Here is a 19,206-nt window from a genome sequence, read left to right on the forward strand (position 1 = left end):
CAGCACCCCTGTCCAGCACCAACTCCCGGAGTTCACTCAGACTCATGTCCATCAAGTCCGTGATGCCATCCAGCCATCTCATCCTCTGTTGTCCCCTTCTCCTCCTGCCCTCAATCCCTCCCAGCATCAGAGTCTTTTCCAATGAGTCAACTCTTTGCATGAAGTGGCCAAAGTACTGGAGTTTCAGCTTTAGCATCATTCCTTCCAAAGAAATCCCAGGGCTGATCTCCTTCAGAATGGACTGGTTGGATCTCCTTGCAGTCCAAGGGAATCTCAAGAGTCTTCTCCAACACCACAGTTCAAAAGCATCAATTCCTCAGCACTCAGCCCTCTTCACAGTCCAACTCTTACATCCATACATGACCGCAGGAAAAACCCTAGCCTTGACTAGACGGACCTTTGTTGGCAAAGTAATGTCTCTGCTTTTGAATATGCTATCTAGGTTGGTCATAACTTTTCTTCCAAGAAGTAAGCGTCTTTTAATTTCCTGGCTGCAATCACCATCTGCAGTGATTTTGGAGCACCCCCCCCCCCAAAAATGAAGATGGGCTCAATAAAGGACAGAAATTGTACGGACCTAACAGAAGTAGAAGATATCAAGAAGAGGTGTCAAGAATACACAGAAGAACTGTACAAAAAAGATCTTCTCCACCCAGATAGCCATGATGATATGATCACTCATGTAGAACCAGACATCCCAGAATGTGAAGTCAAGTGGGCCTTAGAAAGTATGACTACGAACAAAGCTAGCAGAGGTGATGGAATTCCAGTTGATCTATTTCAAATCCTGAAAGATGATGCTGTGAAAGTGCTGCCCTCAATATGCCAGCAAATTTGGAAAACTCAGCAGTGGCCACAGGACTGGAAAAGGTCAGTTTTCATTCCAATCCCAAAGAAAGGCAATGTTAAAGAATGCTCAAACTACCACACAACAGCACTCATTTCACACGTTAGTAAAGTAATGCTCAAAATTCTCCAAGCCAGGCTTCAGCAATAGGTGAACCGTGAACTTCCAGATGTTCAAGCTGGCTTTACAAAAGGCAGAGGAACTAGACATCAAATTGCCAACATCTGTTGTGCCAGGGTCCAGCCCCAGTGGATCCAGGGTGATTCAAAGGTGGGAACGGAGTTGGCGTCCTTGGAAAAATACATATTTAATTACAGATATATAGAGAGATTAGAAACGGATAGTGTAGTAGGAAAATTAGTGGAGAAAAAGAGGCTGAATAACTTGCTTTACATGGAATAGCATTCATGCTCCAGATGGGAATTCAGCCAGAAAAACGAGGAGCAAGAAAGAATGACATGGGGTATCAGTCTTTCTGGAAACTGATCCCATTTCTTTATTTTGGGGTTTGCTTATATACCTTTTGTTATACATAGGGATGAATACGGAGTCACGTGGGGGTCAGCAGTCCTGACCTTTATCAAAATCAGGTGTTTCACATAAAAAGGTCTTAGGGATTTTACATCATCTTCTGGCCATGAGTGAGACCTGCTGACATTTTATGATCCTTTCTTTCTGATAACCAAAAAACTTATTTTTTCCAAGGGTGTTTTTTCTTAAACCAGGCACCACCCTCCAGATAAAGTTACATTCCTATAGGGTGAGGGTGTAGTGAGTTACACCCTCAAGAAAGGAATTTATTTAGCCCAAGGTTAACATGATTAATCTTAAAGGTTAATGCTTATTTCTCCCATATGCTTAAAGGTTAATACTTATTTCTCCTATATGTTAGTTATATTCATTATAAGGGCAGGGAACATGGAGATTTAGCAGCAAACATCAGCTCAACAAATGAAAATCCTTTCACCAATGTTCCCCTTAAGATCTATTTAGTCTTAAGATAGTGATAAAGTTACATTTTTACATAGCAAGGACACAGTGATTTATAACAAAGTACAGTGATCTATAACAAAAGAGAAAATTCATTAACTCAAAAATTCTAGTATTGCTAACCTTAAAAACTACTCTATTTTCTTTTCTAAATTCCAAATACATTGATTAATATATTCCCAGGTGCCTAAGTATATGGAGGCCTGGTGGCAATCATCGACTCAACAATGAGAAAAGCCCTATGCTAATTAAGACTTTCAAAATACTCCAAAACTCTCTGTGCTGTTTATGGTTGAGAGGTAGTAAACAATCATGCGAGTAGTGGCAGGAGTACGGATAATCCTGTCACACAAGCTAGTCTGTCAGCAGAGAGGTTTGACCTAAGACACCCTTGTCACACCCAGGGCAGGGAGTTAGCAGCAATTATTGGCACAACAAATGAAAATTCCTTCACCAATATAATTCCTAACCAACCCACTATACTAATAATTTCCAAAAGAATTTGCCTTTAGTAAGTCTAAAACATCTCGTGCCTTTCAGGTTGGGAGGCTGTAAACAATCACATGTGGCTGGATGAAACTATACAGGCGGGCTAGATAAACTTCAGAGGAGTCCGTAAGCTGAAACACTCTTGTCATGGCCAGGAATTTTTATTGCCTTGGAGCTGCAAGTTAACTCCTTCTCCGAGAGAAATGGTGATGGGGGAGAGCCCCCCCATAAAGTCAGAGGTGTAGGTGAGAGCATAAAACAGACTCTGGTTTTGCGGGTAGATGCTCGGGAACAGGGGGTTTCCTGAGGCTTGATCACGCCTTTGTGTATGCCAAGCCTCCTTCCTCATGACCTTTGCCATGGGCGGAGTTCCTCACTCTGGCCCCTGGCACTGTTGCATCATGGAAAAAGCAAGAGAGTTCCAGAAAAACATCTATTTCTGCTTTATTGACTATGCCAAAGCCTTTGACTGTGTGGATCACAATAAACTGTGGAAAATTCTGAAAGAGATGAGAATACCAGACCACCTGACCTGCCTCTTGAGAAACCTATATGCAGTTCAGGAAGCAACAGTTAGAACTGGACATGGAATAACAGACTAGTTCCAAATAGGAAAAGTACATCAAGGCTGTATATTGTCACCCTGCTTATTTAACTTATATGCAGAGTACATCATGAGAAATGCTGGGCTGGAAGAAGCACAAACTGGAATCAAGATTGCCAGGAGAAATATCAATAACCTCAGATATGCATATGACACCACCCTTATGGCAAAAAGGGAAGAGGAACTAAAAAGTGTCTTGATGAAAGAGGAGAGTGAAAACTTGGCTTAAAAGTGAACATTCAGAAAACTAAGATCATGGAATCTGGTCCCATCACTTCATGGGAAATAAATGCGGAAATAGTGGAAATAATGTCAGACTTTATTTTTGGGGGCTCTAAAGTCACTGCAGATGGTAATTGCAGCCATGAAATTAAAAGACGCTTACTCCTTGGAAGTAAAGTTGTGACCAACCTAAATAGCATATTAAAAAGCAGAGCTATTACTTTGTCAACAAAGGTCCATCTGGTCAAGGCTATGGTTTTTCCAGTGGTCATGTATGGATGTAAGAGTTGGACTGTGAAGAAAGCTGAGCGCAGAACTGATGCTTTTGAACTGTGGTGTTGGAGAAGACTCTTGAGAGTCCCTTGGAGTGCAAGGAGATCCAACCAGTTCATCCTAAAGGAGACTGGTCCTGGGTGTTCGTTGGAAGGACTGATGCTGAGGCTGAAACTCCAATGTTTGGCCACCTCACACGAAGAGTTGACTCATTGGAAAAGACCCAGATGCTGGGAGGGACTGGCGGCAGGAGGAGAAGGGGACGACAGAGGATGAGATTGCTGGATGGCATCTCCGACCCAATGCACATGATTTTGAGTGAACTCCAGGAGTTGATGTTGGACGGGGAGGCCTGGAGTGCTGCAATTCATGGGGTTGCAAGAGTCGGACACGAGTGAGCGACTGAACTGAACTGATGTCTTCCTGGTTTTTCTTCTCATATATTCCTCTATTCCTTATATCATCTCTGTCCTGGCAGGTGAAAGTAAAGTTTTGATATAATTCTGGTCATTTTCTTCTTATTTTTGATAAAAAATACTTTATAGGTGCTGTGTGTATTTTCTTTTTTATAATATTAAGAGGCACATGGTATGTTTGTCTTGTTTTTCATATTTAATAATATTGGCATTGCTAGTTGGGTTCATGTTACAGTCTTTCTCATTGACTTTTATACACTTGATTATAGTTACCTAGATTCATTATTGCTAGAAATTCTTAAATTATTTTTAAAGTTTTATCATTCCTTTTCAGACTATTGCACCTGAAGCCCAGACTGCCATAGTAGTTGCTGCTAAAATGGTTGTTATTAGTGGAAGTTTTCATTGAGGAGCAGAAAATGCATTTCCTGACTTTGAGTGTCACCATCTGCAGAGGACATTTTATATGAAATAAGTAATAGATGGGATTAACCACAGACAACTTTGACCTCATATTTCAGGTTAATTTACAATAGAGCTCAGGAATCTGTTTCTTTCATTATGTGACGTAGTTTTCCCAAGCCGTGAATATTTGATAACGATGCTTGGGTTCTTGCAATCTAGTCACTTGTATCAAGGGAAGATTCTATTCCATTTTGAACAGTTTTGTCCATTCTATGTGACCTATATTTGTTGTTCAGTCCTTAAGTCATTTTTATCTCTTTGAGATCCCAAGGACTCCAGGTTACCTCGTTGTTCACTATCTCCTGGTGCGCTGTGTGCTTAGTCTCTGGAGTGTGCTCAAATTCATGTTCACTGAGTCGGTGATGCTATCTAACCATCTCATCCTTTTGTCCCCTTCTCCTTTTGCCTTTCATCTTTCCCAGCATCAGGGTCTTTTCCAGTGAGCTGGCTCTTCACATTAGGTGGTCAAAATTGTGGAGTTTCAGCTTCGCTATCAGTCCTTCCAATGAATATTCAGGGTTGATTTCCTTTAAGATTGATTGGTTTGATCTCTTTGCAGTCCAAGAGACTCTCAAGAGTCTTCTCCAGCATCACAGTTTGAAAGCATCAATTCTTCAGCACTCAGGCTTTGTTATGGTTCAACTCACATCCGTGCATGACTACTGGATGTGACCTACATAAAATGTATATTTAATATCTTGGGTAAGGCTCTATATAATTCAATGAAACATATAAAAAACTACTGTAGTTTTTCCCATTTCCATTTGAAGAATATTAACTTCCAGTACATAATCAGATATGCAGTAGACAGTTGGAAATGGAAAAATTTTGAAGTTATATGTCTATAAATTTTAAGAACTGTTTTCAGTTAGAGCAAAAGATTTTTCACACCAAAATGTTTTTCATTGACTAATGGCATTGACTAACTGACTAACTACAAATACATTTCTCTCCTACTATTAATTCACCTGTTCTTTCAATATGATTTTATTTTTTTCAATGTATGTTTGATCATATTTCATGAAGTTGACATTTACCCATGATATTAGCATTTATTTTATATTATACATTATTTTTTCATTAATTTATCATGGTTCCAAATCCAGAAAGCTTTTAATGTATTTATTAGTAGAAATTGATGGCATTTTATGCATTCATCTGCAGAGTGTGATTAAATCCTATTGAAATAGATGTGAAAAATGAGGAAGTCTCAGTTTAATGATCCTGGCGGAGTTGTTTTCTCTTTAATCTTCTTCTTCATCACTGTGAGGTTCCTAGGGTTTCCTCTTACTTTTCTGGGTTGTCTCTGAAAGATGCATGTACAGGTTAATTTATCAGTAGCAGAGGGCCCTTTTGTGTCCTATGATAGATGTTATGCTTAGGAATCCACTGGATGTTCTTGCTGCATACAGAGAAATATTTCTTGTTTATAGGAGAGCATGCTTCAGGTTTTCATGTTTAATCGAATATTTACTTTTTATAACTCAGCTGGGTTTTGTTTTTCTTGCCAACATCGGTTATATCTGTGCATGTTCAGTCACTCAGTCATGTCTGACTCTATATGACCCCATGGACTGCAGCCCACCAGGATCCTCTGTCATGGGATTCTTCAGACAAGAATACTGGAGTGGATTGTCATTTCCTCCTCCAGGGGATCTTCCCGACCCAGAGATCAAGTTTGCATCTCTTGTATCTACTGCATTAGCAGGGAGATTCTTTACCAGCCACCTGGGAAGCCCCTGGTTATATCTTAATGTGAACTAAAAAGGAGAGGTAGTATTTGTCCAATTGGCTGAAATCTACTGGAGCAATGGCGCTTGCACAGTATCACTTAAGAAGGGTATCAAGAACATATGAGAGAGCTGATGACATTTTCAATCTAGGCATAAAAAGTAATTTTAGCTTATTGTATTAGACAATTTTAAACACATAATGCAATTCTCTTATCAGAATCATCAGAGAGTGATTTGATATTTTGCACATGTCTTCCATGTTTTCATGGCCTTAGGAAGGTAAGGTAAGATGGTAGAGTACAAACCCTCTTCTCTCCCACAGCTACTGAATTCACCTTTCCCTCCGAGGTTTCCCTGGGAAGGATATGAATGATACCAATTGGATGAAATAGAATTATTTGAGTGTTGAGGCTCTGGAGAAAGATAAATATATATACATTTGAATAGCCATATTTTTTCACATGCTCTTAATTTAAAAATTAAACTCAATTTTAAAACAACTTTAAAGTCACATAAAGGATTAACAAAGAATTGTCAGCCTTATTCATTGATTCATTTATTTTCTGTTTATTCATTAAAAATCCGAAAATGAAAAGAACTTGATTTCTTATAACTGCCAGACACTGCCTTTGGTGATGGAACCATGTAAATTTCATCAGCGGTGCTGTGTTTTCTTACTATTATTTTATTTTTCTTTCATAACATCATCACTGTAATATTTTTAGAAAGCCACTTGAGAAAACTCTATTATACTAGGGATACATGAATTAAAACATTTTTCATACTGAGAAAGTGAGACCTGACTTCTAGTACTTTATGGCAAACCATAAATGTTCTTATTGAATCTTATGACCCAGTTTTTAGAATAAATTTAATTTTGCAATTCTATATTAGTCTTAATAATATCAGTATCACACAACATATTGATATTTCATATTGTTAAAATGGCTTTGCCCTTACCAGTAATTTGGGGAAAAGTTTATAATTTTAAATGAAGGTTGAAATGAAACAAAATGTCAAATCAAAATGAGTCTTCAACAGACTAATGTTGATATTATATTATTCTGATTTTGTTTCCTGATTGAGTCTGAAGGAAGGTTGCATTCAATATAAAAATAAGTTTGATAGCTTCAACAGAGAATTTGAAAATATAAAATTCAAAACTACTGTTCTGCAAAAGCAGTGATTTAATTTCGAATGCCTGCTGTGCTGAAGTGGTAATGGGGTGGTACTTTCTAGAGATTCTCAATGACAAAATAATGTGCAAACCTACTCTGTGCTACCATCACTCAGAGATGGGACATAGAGGATAATTCAAAGAATGTGAAGTGGAAAGTCCAAGCATACCACCAAGAAGTACAGTCCTAAATATCCAAATATATAAAAGAAGGAAATGGCCAAACACACAAGTACACAGAATATGGTGACAGGGTATAAGAGCACTGCTGTGACGTTTACACATTATTTCAAATCTTAGCCTGGGGGCTACTGTTTTAATATGATAATATGTAAATGGTTGCAGTGAGTACAGTTTTATTAAAAGCAAGTTTCATTTAGAAATAACTTATTCTTAGGTTTCAACTTCTTAACATATGGAGGAAGACAATGTTTCTGTGACAATAACACTCTCACACTTGTGCATGCAACAGATATTTTAAAAAGTCATGTTAAACGTGCAATGTTGTCAATACAGAAGATTTTAATTTTGCAGTTCTATATTAGTCTTAATAATATCTGTGTCACACAACATATTGATATTTCATATTGTTAAAATGGCTTTGCCCTTACCAGTAATTTGGGGAAAAGTTTATAATTTTAAATGAAGGTTGAAATGAAACAAAATGTCAAATCAAAATGAGTCTTCAACAGACTAATGTTGAAATTATATTATTCTGATTAATTTTTTTTTTTCCCACATGAAGGATTTTTGTGTTTGTTGTTCAGTTGCTAAGTCGTGTCAAACTCTTTGTGATCCCATGGACTGCACTTGAGGCTTCCCTGTCCTTCACTATCTCCTGGAAACTGAAAGTGAAAGCATTAGTCACTCAGTTGTGTCCAATTCTTTTCCAACTGTGTGAGCTGTAGCCCACTAGGTTCCTCTGTACATAGAATTCTGCAGGCAAGAATATTGGAGTGGGTTGCCATTTCCTTCTCCAGGGGCTATTCCTGACTCAGGGATGGAACCTGGGTCTCCTGCATTGCAGGCTGGTTCTTTACCATCTGGGCCACCACCACTGGCTCCTGGAGTTTGCTCAGCCTCATGTCCATTGAGTTGGTGATGCTATTTAACTGTCTCATGCTCTGCCACCCGTTTCTCCTTTTGCCTTCGATCTTGCCCAGACACAGAGTTTTTTCCAATGAGTGAAGAGGTGGCAAGAATACACAGAAGCACTGTACAAACAAGATCTTCACTACCCAGATAATCATGAAGGTGTGATCACTCCCATTCACCTAGAGCCAGACATCCTGGAATGTGAAGTCAGGTGGGCCTTAGGAAGCATCACTATGAACAAAGCTAGTGGAGGCGATGGAATTCCAGCTGAGCTATTTCAAATTCTAAAATATGATGCTGTGAAAGTGCTGCACTCAATATGTCTGCAAAGTTGGAAAACTCAGCAGTGGCCACAGAACTGGAAAAGATGTTTTCATTTCAATCCCAAAGAAAGGAAATGCCGAAAAATGCTCAAACTACCACACAATTGCACTCATCTCACATGCTAGTAAAGAAATGCTCAAAATTCTCCAAGTCAGGCTTCAGTAATACGTGAACCGTGTACTTCCAGATGCTCAAGCTGGTTTTAGAAAAGTCAGAGGAGCCAAAGATCAAATTACCAACATCGTCTGGATCATGGAAAAAAGCAACAGAGTTCAGAAAAAACATCTATTTCTGCTTTATTGACTATGCCAAAGCCTTTGACTGTGAGGATCACAATAATAAACTGTGGAAAATTCTGAAAGAGATGGGAATACCAGACCACTTGACCTGCCTCTTGAGAAACCTGTATACAGGTCAGGAAGCAACAGTTAGAACTGGACATGGAACAACAGACTGGTTCCAAATAGGAAAAGGAGTACATCAAGATTGTATATTGTCACCCTGTTTTTTCACTTATATGTAGAGAAACACTGGGCTGGAGGAAGCACAAGCTGAAATCAAGATCGCTGGGAGAAATATCACTAACCTCAGATATGCAGATGACACCACCCTTATGGTAGAAAGTGAAAAAGAACTAAAGAGCCTGTTGATGAAAGTGAAAGAGGAGAGTGAAAAAGTTGGCTTAAAGCTCAACATTCAGAAAACTAAGACCAGTCCCATCACTTCATGGCAAATAGATGGGGAAATAATGGAAACAGTGGCTGACTTTATTTTTCTGGGCTCTAAAATCACTGTGGATGGTGATTGCAGCCATGAAATTAAAAGACACTTGCTCCTCGGAAGAAAAATTATGACCAACCTAGATAGCATATTCAAAAGCAGAGACATTACTTTGCCAACAAAGGTCCATCTAGTCAAGGCTATGTTTTTTTTTTTCCAATGGTAATGTATGGATGTCAAAGTTGGACTATAAAGAAAGCTGAGTGCCAAAGTATTGATGCTTTTGAACTGTGGTGTTGGAGAAGACTCTTGAGAGTCCCTTGGACTGCAAGGAGATCCAACCAGTCCATCCTAAAGGAGATTAGTCCTGGGTGTTCACTGGAGGGACTGATGTTGAAGCTGAAACTCCAATAATTTGGCCACCTGATGTGAAGAGCTGACTCACTTGAAAAGACCCTGATGTTTGGAAAGATGAAGGCAGGAGAAGAAGGGGACGACAGAGGATGAGATGGTTGGATGGCATCACCGACACAATGAACATGGGTTTGGGTGGACTCTGGGTGTTGATAATGGACAGGGAGGCCTGGTGTGCTGCGGCTCATGGAATCCCAAAGAGTTGGACATGACTGAGCAACTGAAGTGAGTCTCTTCTCATACTCAGAGTAATAATTGTATACAGTAAGAGGAGAAATGTTTTGTTTGATAATGGAAGATATTTCAGATGATTAGTCAACTGAGATGATATAGTAAAATTTCAAGGATTCTTTCCTTCCTAGTAGCCTGGAAATGAAATAATCTTTATTTCCAAAAAGAACTCAGAAAGTGGAGTCAGGGAACTCAGGAGTCCTGGAATGTCTCTAGAAGTTTCTCAGTAAGATCAGTAGGACGAGTCACCTTAGCAAGGTGGGTGACACCTGTCAAAGCTACACCTGCCTTAGCATAGCCATAGCCACAGCCTAGGCCACCAAAGTAGTTGCTGTAGAGGCACAGGCTGTCAGAAGTTGCAGGTTTAATGGAAAATCAAGGAACAAGTGTCCTCAGTCTGAATATCACTTTTCCCAGGGCCTTTTATACACCTTCAGTGGTGGGTAGGGCAAATCATAGGAAGGTGCTGAGTTGGTAATTCATGCCAATTTACATAATATGTGTGTGTGCTAAGTCGCTTCAGCCGTGTCTGACTCTTTGCTGCTCTATGACCATAGCCCGCCAGGCTTCTCCGTCCAAAGGATTCTCCAAATATGAATACAGAAGTGGGTTGCCGTGCCCTCCTCCTGGAGATCTTTCTGACTTAGGGATCAAACTCGAGTCTCTTACAACTCCTGCAATGGCAAGCAGGTTCATTACCACTGATGCACCCAAAGCCCAAAATATGTAATTTGAATAATAAAACTTTCTTAAGCTCATTTGATTTTATCAGAGACTCTCATAGGCTAGATTTTATTTTTCTTTCAGGTTAGGCTTCTTAAACTAAAGTATAAGACTTCAGTAATAAATCTTTACTACATTTTCAAAACTGAATCAAAGCAGGATAGTTAGTGAAAATTCCTAGACCTGGTTTTATGGAATTTCTACAGAATGCCAACTCCTTATGTGGGTTTATAAGTGCATGGGCAGATAACTTAACTAAAGTAAGAATTCTGCCAAAATGCTTATGTAGTTTTTATATAATTTCTCTCCCCAAGGGAAATAGTCCTTCAACTTTTCATAATGGATATACTGATACATTGCATGTTTAAATGCTACTATAAAAGCACCTGTACTTTTATCTGAAATCATGCTTCTTTTTGTTATTTTTAGAAAAATGTACAACCTTTTTATAGAATAAAACATTGGCTTATGTATTTGCTCTTCTTGTGTGCTGCATGCTAAGTTGCTTCAGTCGTGTCTGACTCTTTGCAACTCTATGGATTGAAGCCCTCCAGTCTCCTCTGTCCATGGGATTCTCCAGGTAAGGATACTAGAGTGGGTTCCTTTGTCCTCCTCACAGGGATCTTCCTGACCCAGAGATCAAACCCATGTCTCTTACATCTCCTGTATTGGCAGGCAGATTCTTTCGACTACTAGAACCAAAAAATGTGGAGATATTGGAAGCTTTGTACACTGTTTTTGGTAATATAAAATGTAGCATGACAGTTGTTCAAAAACATAAAAATGGAACTAATATATAATGCAACAATCCCACTTTTGGGCATATAACCAGATATGTAGTCAAAAGAATTGAAATTAGGATCTGGAAAAGATATCTGCACTCCCATGTTTATTTATTTATTTATTTTTGATTTTTTTAACTTTTTATTTTGTATTGGGGTATAGATGATTAACAATCTTGTGATTAACAATGCTGTTTCAGGTGAACAGCAAAGGGACTCAGCTACACACATACATGTATCCATTTTCCCCTAAACTCCTCTTCCATCCAGGCTGCCACATAATATTGTGTAGAGTCCCATGTGCTGTATAATAGGTCCTTGTTGGCTATCCATTTGTAATACAGCAGTTATGTACATGTCCATCCCAACTGTCTCTTCCCTCATCCTTCCCCCTGGCAACCATAAGTTCCTTCTCTAAGTCTGTGAGTCTCTTTCTCTTCTGTAAGCTCATTTGTATCATTTCTTTTTCGATTCCACTTATAAGGCATGTTATACGATTTTTCTCCTTCTCTGTCTGACTTCACTCAGTATGACAATCTCTAGGTCAACCATGTGGCTACAAATGGCATTATTTAAGGAACTTCCATATTGTTCTTCATAGTGCTATACTTACATTAACACCAACAGTATAGGAGGGTTCCATTCTCTCCACATCCTCTCCAGGATTCATTGTTTGTGGATTTTTTGGTGATAGCCATTCTGGCTGGTGTGAGGTGATATCTCATTGTAGTTTTGATTTGCATTTTTCTCATGATTGGCAATGTTGAACATTTTTTCATGCACCTCTTGGCCATCTGTATGTCTTCTTTGAAGAAATATATATTTAGGTCTTCTGTCCATTTTTTGATTGGGTTGTCTACTTTGATGCTGATAAACACCATCAGCTGTTTATAAATTATGGAGACTAATCTCTTGGTCATATCATTCACAAATATTTTATGCCAACTATGGGTTGCCTTTTTGCTTTATTGTTTCCATTGCTGTGCAAAAGTTTTTGAGTTTAGGTAGGTTCCGTTTGTTTATTTTTATTTCCATCATTCTGCGAGACAGGTAGAAAAAGATATTGTTGACTGGAGATTTAAACTGCTGCCTAGAACCAGACATCTTGGAGTGTGAAATCAAGTGGGTCTTAGGAAGCATCACTATGAACAAAGCTAGTGGAAGTGATGGAATTCCAGCTTCAAATGCTTCTCTCACAATCCAAAACCAGAAGAATTTAGCTCTCTCTAGTTGTGGTTGTCTCATTCCTTCTTTGTTTTTGTTGCCTTTGCTTTTGGTGTCAAATCCAAAAATATCATTGTCAAGACAGAAGCCAAGGAGCATATCCCCTGTTTCCTTCTAGAAGTTTTATGGTTTTAAGTCTTAGATTCAGGACTTCAATTTATCTTGAGTTCATTTTTCTTGCAGCATGCAGAAGGTAGCAGGACATGTCTGGGTTTTTTCTGGCCAAGATTCCAAAGCAGCTAAAATCCAGGAGGATGGAAACTCAGCAAACAACACTTTATATCTGTGTAAGGATAGGCTGTCCACTTCAAAACAAGTCTTACACATGATGTTCAACACATATATTTTTGTATATATCTGTTGAAAAAATCCATGTACAAATGGATCCAAGCAGTTTAAACCCATGCCATTCAAGGGACAACTGCAAATCCAGAATTCTGGAGGCTGTGAAATCTAATATCAAGGTGTTGGCTGATTCACTTCCCCAGTAAGGGCTCTCTTCTTGGCCTCCAAATGCCCACATTTTCATGCTTTGTAGTAATTTGTTGCAGCAACCCTGCTGGGAATCACGGCTCCTTTGAGGGTCAGGAGCTCTGGAGCGCGGGGGGGGGGGGGGGGGGGGGGGGGCCGCGGGGGGGCGCGGGGGGGCGCGGGGGGCGCGGGGGCGCGGGGGCGCGGGGGCGCGGGGGCGCGGGGTCGGGGGGGAATGAGACAGGGAAGAGGCGGGGAGCGAGCGCCCCGGCCATGCCTGCAGCCAACCTGGCTCCCTGCCCGCCACGGCCCTGCGACCCCACGGCTGGCCGCCACGACTGGGCAAAGGTTGCCTTTGACCGTTCAAAAGGGAATTTTCTCTGACCCCACACCAGGGCAGGCGTCTGGCCGGACTGCACAAGACGCCCGGGAAGCGGACGTCAGCGGGGCCCGGGTTTCCACTCTCCCACTCCCATGTTTAAAGAAGCATTATTAACAATAGTAATGCCACGTAAGAAATCCAAGTGTCTATAGATGGATGAGTGTATTAAAAAAATGCAGTATAGATATACAGTGGAATATTAGTCAGCCCTAAAAAAGAAGGGTTTCCCTAATGGCTCAGTGGGTAAAGAATCCATTTGCCATGCAGGACGACAGGAGACATGTGTTTGGTCCTTGGATCAGGAAGATCCCCTGGAGAAGAAAATGGCAACCCACCCCAGTATTCTTGCCTGAAAAATCTCATGGACAGAGGAGTCTAGCAGGCTACAGTCCAAAGGATCACAAACAGTCAGACATGACTGAATGCCTAAGAATACACACACATTAAAAAAAGTAAATTCTGCCTTTGTGACAACATGGTTGAATCTGGAGGACATTTAATTGCTAAGTGAAACAAGTCAGTCTCAGAAGGACACATAGAGCATGATTCTTATATGAGGCATCTAAAATAATCAACTCATAAAGTAGAGTGGAATGGAGGTAGTCAAGGGCTGGGGGGAGAGGGAGAAACAAGGAGTTGCTACCCAAAATGTATAAAGTTTCAGTTATACAAGATGAGTAAGTTCCAGAGATCCGCTACTCTACATTGTGCCTGTAGTTAGCAATACTGTCTTGTGTGCTCAGAAGTTTGCTAAAAGTGTAGATCTCATGTTGAGTGTACCTACCTCAATAACAATAAAAGAAAGGAAAGGGCAGGAGGAATCTTTTGGAGCTGATGGATATGTTTATCACCTTAGCTGTGATGACAGTGTCACAGGTTTAGTCATATGTCAAAATTCATCAAAGGGTACCCAGTCCTTTAAGCATATGCAGTTTTTCTGCATATCAATTACACCTCAGTAAAACTATTAAAATTGATCTTTCTGCAGAGATTGGGCAGGATTTTTTTGCTTTTCTTTATCACAGCATGTTAAATTTGTTCCAAAGTAGGGTTCCTCTTTCATCAGCCTAAGTAGAGGTCTGAGGACGCCTCCATCCATCTCCCCTGCCCCCCAACACTGCTCTGCCTTCTCAGTGTTCTATTGCTCTCACAGTTGTCCTGGGGGTCTGGAGTGAGATGTCCTCCCAAGGCTGCTGGGTATCAGTACGGGGAACACATAATTGAATTCCGTTCTGAAGGCAACTATAAGGAGAGTGCGTGATGGAGATAAAAAACATTTTTCACTTGTGAAAAAATGTGTTCTCTCTTAGGAGAGGCCATGAGTCAAGTTAGACTTTAAAATGAACACTTAAATTCAGTGTTGGAGGCATTCATTCTTGCTGACTTTGCCTGGAAACTAGATGGAGAAGCAAAAGAAGTTGGCCTGGAAAGGCTGAAAGGGGAAGACACAGTGATCTAGTCTACGGAAACCTAGCTCCAAGATGATACACAAATAGAAGGAACGCATGTAAGAATTAAAGATTTTAAAATTTAAAAAATAAAAAACTAAAAAAAAAAAAAAAGAAAAAAGAAAATGAATCAGCTAATAAAGTAAATGTAGCAACATATGAAATTCAAAGCTTTGAAACTGGAAAGTTTATCACAGAAAAAAAAAAAAGAAAAAAGAAAAGTAGTGTGGATTTACATAGGTGAATTCGTACATCTAGTCCATTATTGATTAAAAAGTAGTTTTGCTCTGCCCTACCTCCATATTCAGAGTCATATAATTCTTGTCTTCAATCTCTTTGCAGCCATAGCACAGTTGAGTGAGGCCTGAGAAAGTCTCTTTTCCCCTTATAAAGCTGTGTTTCATTCTGAGTACGCTACTGAGAGCACACAATGAGACAACCAATACTTTCTGGGTGAAATAACATTATTTGCACAACATGACTCTGAAGATAGTTTATATTCCTACTTTCTCATCATCTGTTAAAGTAAAATATGAAATTCCAGGGAGACATTTTATGACATTATTCAGTGTCCTTAATTTATTTGTTCAAAATATTTATTAGGCACTTACTATGTACCAGCCACTCTTCCAGCTACAGGATTTCAATTCCCTTATTTGCAAATAATATCTTTTTTATTATTCATTACTTGATCATGTGTCAGTTATGCAAGGTCCTTTGAGAAAAATCCACCATCCCACAGGAAAAATTGGAGGAGAATTCTTTAAATCAGTTGCTGAGACAATGAAACAGGACTTCTTATAATGTAAAGTGTTATACTGTCAAAAGTTCTGCAAGGAATAATAAATTTTTTGAAATATCTGGAGTGCTTCTAGCCGTATGTGTTGATATCTGAGAGTACTGTCTGGATGATGCCTGGAATATTCAGATGTTCTGTTCCTCACTGATGTCTTATTAATGGAGATTTCTTTTCCTCACTTGCCTCGGGAAGAAAGCTAGGATAATTTTGAAAAGTCATTCTGTTTTATTCAAATTGGAAGTGAAAGAACAACATGAATATCCCTAATGCAAGTGAAAGGTGGTGATCTAGCCTGCTGAAACATTGTTTACCAAGAAGGGAGCCAGGGGCTTTTTCTGGTAGATTTCATTACTAAAATGTGAACAGACCCAGCAAAGATGAAGGTATGCATTGTATTCTTTTTCTGTTAAATTCAGAGGAAGAGCAAGAAATAGGAGAGGCAGAGTAAACCATTTACACAGACCCTAAAGCACAAACCTGAAGATACAAACTAACTGCAGAATTTTTGAAAAACAAGCCAAAGATAGATACTTCTTGCATATGTCATAGAAAATAGGGCTATTATTGTGTGGCATGGCATTTAATGTGTTTACATATGAATAATAATGCTTCCTATAAACACAGTTTTTATACTCATGTTGTTATAAAGAACTGATGGTCATAGCTGTACTCTTTTAGAAAATGATTTTCTCAGAAAAAGAAAGCAAACAATGGGATATCCAAATGCAGCTTCCCGCAGAGACATGCAGATTAATGTAAACATAGCAAAATAGTACCCAATATGAGAAAATAAGTTCATTAAAAATTAACAACATTGTTGCATATGAAAGATATTGATCAGCAGTAGAAAACAAATATATTGGTGTCAAAGATAAAACATCTATAATTTTTAACACATTCCTGGCTATTTTCATCAGCTGAGAGGTATATCAGATTTGAACTTCTTGTTTTCCAGGTTAACCTTGGATAAGCTTGTCATAGCTCCTATAAAGGATGGAATTATTCTTGTGATTGGCTTCCCAATGACTCAGTGAATAAAGAATCTGCCACAATGCAAGAGACACAGGAGACACGGGTTCATTCTCCGGATTGGGAAGGTTCCCTGGAGAAGGAAATGGCAACCCGCTCCAGTATTCTTGCCTGGGAAATCCCATGAATGAAGAGTCAGATATGACTTAGCCACTAAGCGCACACACACATTCTTGTGAATTAACCATGGAAGCAGAGTGAGGAATCACAGATGAAGGAGTCCAGCAGACTGTGTTGCTCTGGACACACCTCAGTAGAATCCACAGGGTCAGTTGCTTTAGCAACTCAGGCAGCAGCAGCCATGGTATGGGTTCCACCATACCTATGGCCAGGGCCGGAGCCACACCCCAGACCACCTTGACGATTGCTATAACAGTGCCTGGGATCAGAGATGAAAGTTTCAGTTTCATAGCAGGGAGTTATTTTCCTCAATTTGAGTGTTACCATCAGCACATAGAATTTTATACACTTTCTATAGTATATTTCAGACAAACTTGAATAGTAAAGCTTCATAAGAATAAAACTTCAAAACTTCAGCAGCATATATACTAAAAAAAATGAAATGATATAGAGATTAGCATGGCTCCTGTATAAGGATGATGTGTACATTTATGAATCATTCCATATTTAAAAAAGTAAAAATAAAAACAAAACTTCCTGAAACACTTGTTTGAAAAAGTAAGGAGAGGGCCTTACAGCAAAAATTATAAACTTTATCCTGGGATCCAATAATCCTGTTACATGTCCTTAATTTTAGAGATTCCTTTTGTATTTTGGAGATTTTCTCACTCAGTTTTAAAGTCCATACTTAAGTTCTTTGAAATGTTGTCAATTTTAAGCCTTTTGGCTCAGTTTTAATAATTTTTTTCATATGCAATCAAGGAACGTAGAGAATGTCTATTTGAGCAGTGAAGTGATAAAGTGAGGAGGTACCTGAAGTAAATTATCTTTTAAATTATGTAATTCTTTCTTTCAGGCAAATGACTCTTCAGACTAAATAATATTTTCTACTCATTACTGTCAATAAACTAGTCAGTAAATAAAACATTTACTACATTTAAATGTTAATATAAAATCATATATCATTTTTTATCTTGAGAGTTTTATTTAATTATAACCATGACTTGATTCATTTCATGTGAGTACACCATTATATTATACAATTAATCATTTTTAAAAAAAGAAATCCAAGTATTAATGCTGAGTTTTCCCCCACATTTCACGTTTTAGGTTCCCAAATCCTCAACTTGATTTTAAAGTTGTCCTTGAGTTTTTCCAGAAAAGATTTCTTGAAATAATGGCAGAAGAAATGTGTGGCATGGGTATCTCATATTTGACTCTGTATTTAATCAGTTGTGGTAGCATATGTTATATTATAACATGTATCTGGAAAATGTTGCTGTATTTTCATGAATTTATTATATTTAAAAAGTAAATAAACATGTGAAAATAGTTTGAGTCTTATGGACCCTTGACAGGGTCTTCAGTTCCCACAGGGGTCAAAAGACCACACGTTGAGAATTCCTGGTCTAGAGCAGGAATTCTTTAAACTTTTAGGTAAGAAAACTATGAGACTTCCCTGGTGGCTTAGTGGTAAATAATTCACCTGTAATACAGGAGACATGAGTTCTATTCCTGAGTAGAGAAGATCCCCTGAAGGAGGGCATGGCAACTCACTCTAGTGCTCTTGCCTGGAGAACCCCATGGACCGGGGCTACAGTCCATAGGGTCATAAAGACTCAGACATTACTGAAGTGACTGAGCACGCGTGCAGGAAAACCAGACCAGCCAATATTTTGAGGTTAAGTCTCAAATTTGAATATAACAATTTATCTCCAATTTTTATATGCATTAATTACCACTAAATACCATTAAGTATAAAACATATGGAATTATTTATAAGAGAAAGAATTTATATTATGACAGATCATGGTATAGGACATTAGGAAATTTTTGTTTAAAATTTTGTGAAAACATAGATTTGAAATTTATTTTCAAATTCAACTTATTTTAAAGGTTGGAAAATATGTTACATCAACCAAATCATTTTTAATTTTTAATAAATTTTAATTCTACTATCTAGTGATGCAATTTGTTTTTGAAATTTAGCTAATGAATTAATACTATCTCTAATTTCAGTAGCATGTTTTTACAAATTGAGAAGTTTTCTTTTTACAAATGGGGTCAAAACCCATTAAAACTCTTCATTTAGCAAAAACTTTAAAATGAATTAGAATATTCTACATTCAACACTTTGCTATTACATGGATGTCAGGAATTTATAAATGCTATACCCAAATAAATTAAAAGATGCTTACTCCTTGGAAGGAAAGTTATGACCTACCTAG

General features: G+C 38.6%; 1 non-coding gene across 1 annotated transcript; it reads left to right on the forward strand.

Moving 5' to 3' along the window:
• Nucleotides 1-17,386: 17,386 nt before the first annotated feature.
• LOC114111223 (U6 spliceosomal RNA) lies at nucleotides 17,387-17,489 on the forward strand. The gene has a single exon (XR_003587301.1). It is a non-coding gene; the product is annotated as a U6 spliceosomal RNA (small nuclear RNA).
• The last annotated feature ends 1,717 nt before the right edge of the window (nucleotides 17,490-19,206 follow it).

Source organism: Ovis aries, chromosome 1 (assembly GCF_016772045.2).
Source record: "Ovis aries strain OAR_USU_Benz2616 breed Rambouillet chromosome 1, ARS-UI_Ramb_v3.0, whole genome shotgun sequence".
Lineage (NCBI taxonomy): Eukaryota > Metazoa > Chordata > Mammalia > Artiodactyla > Bovidae > Ovis > Ovis aries.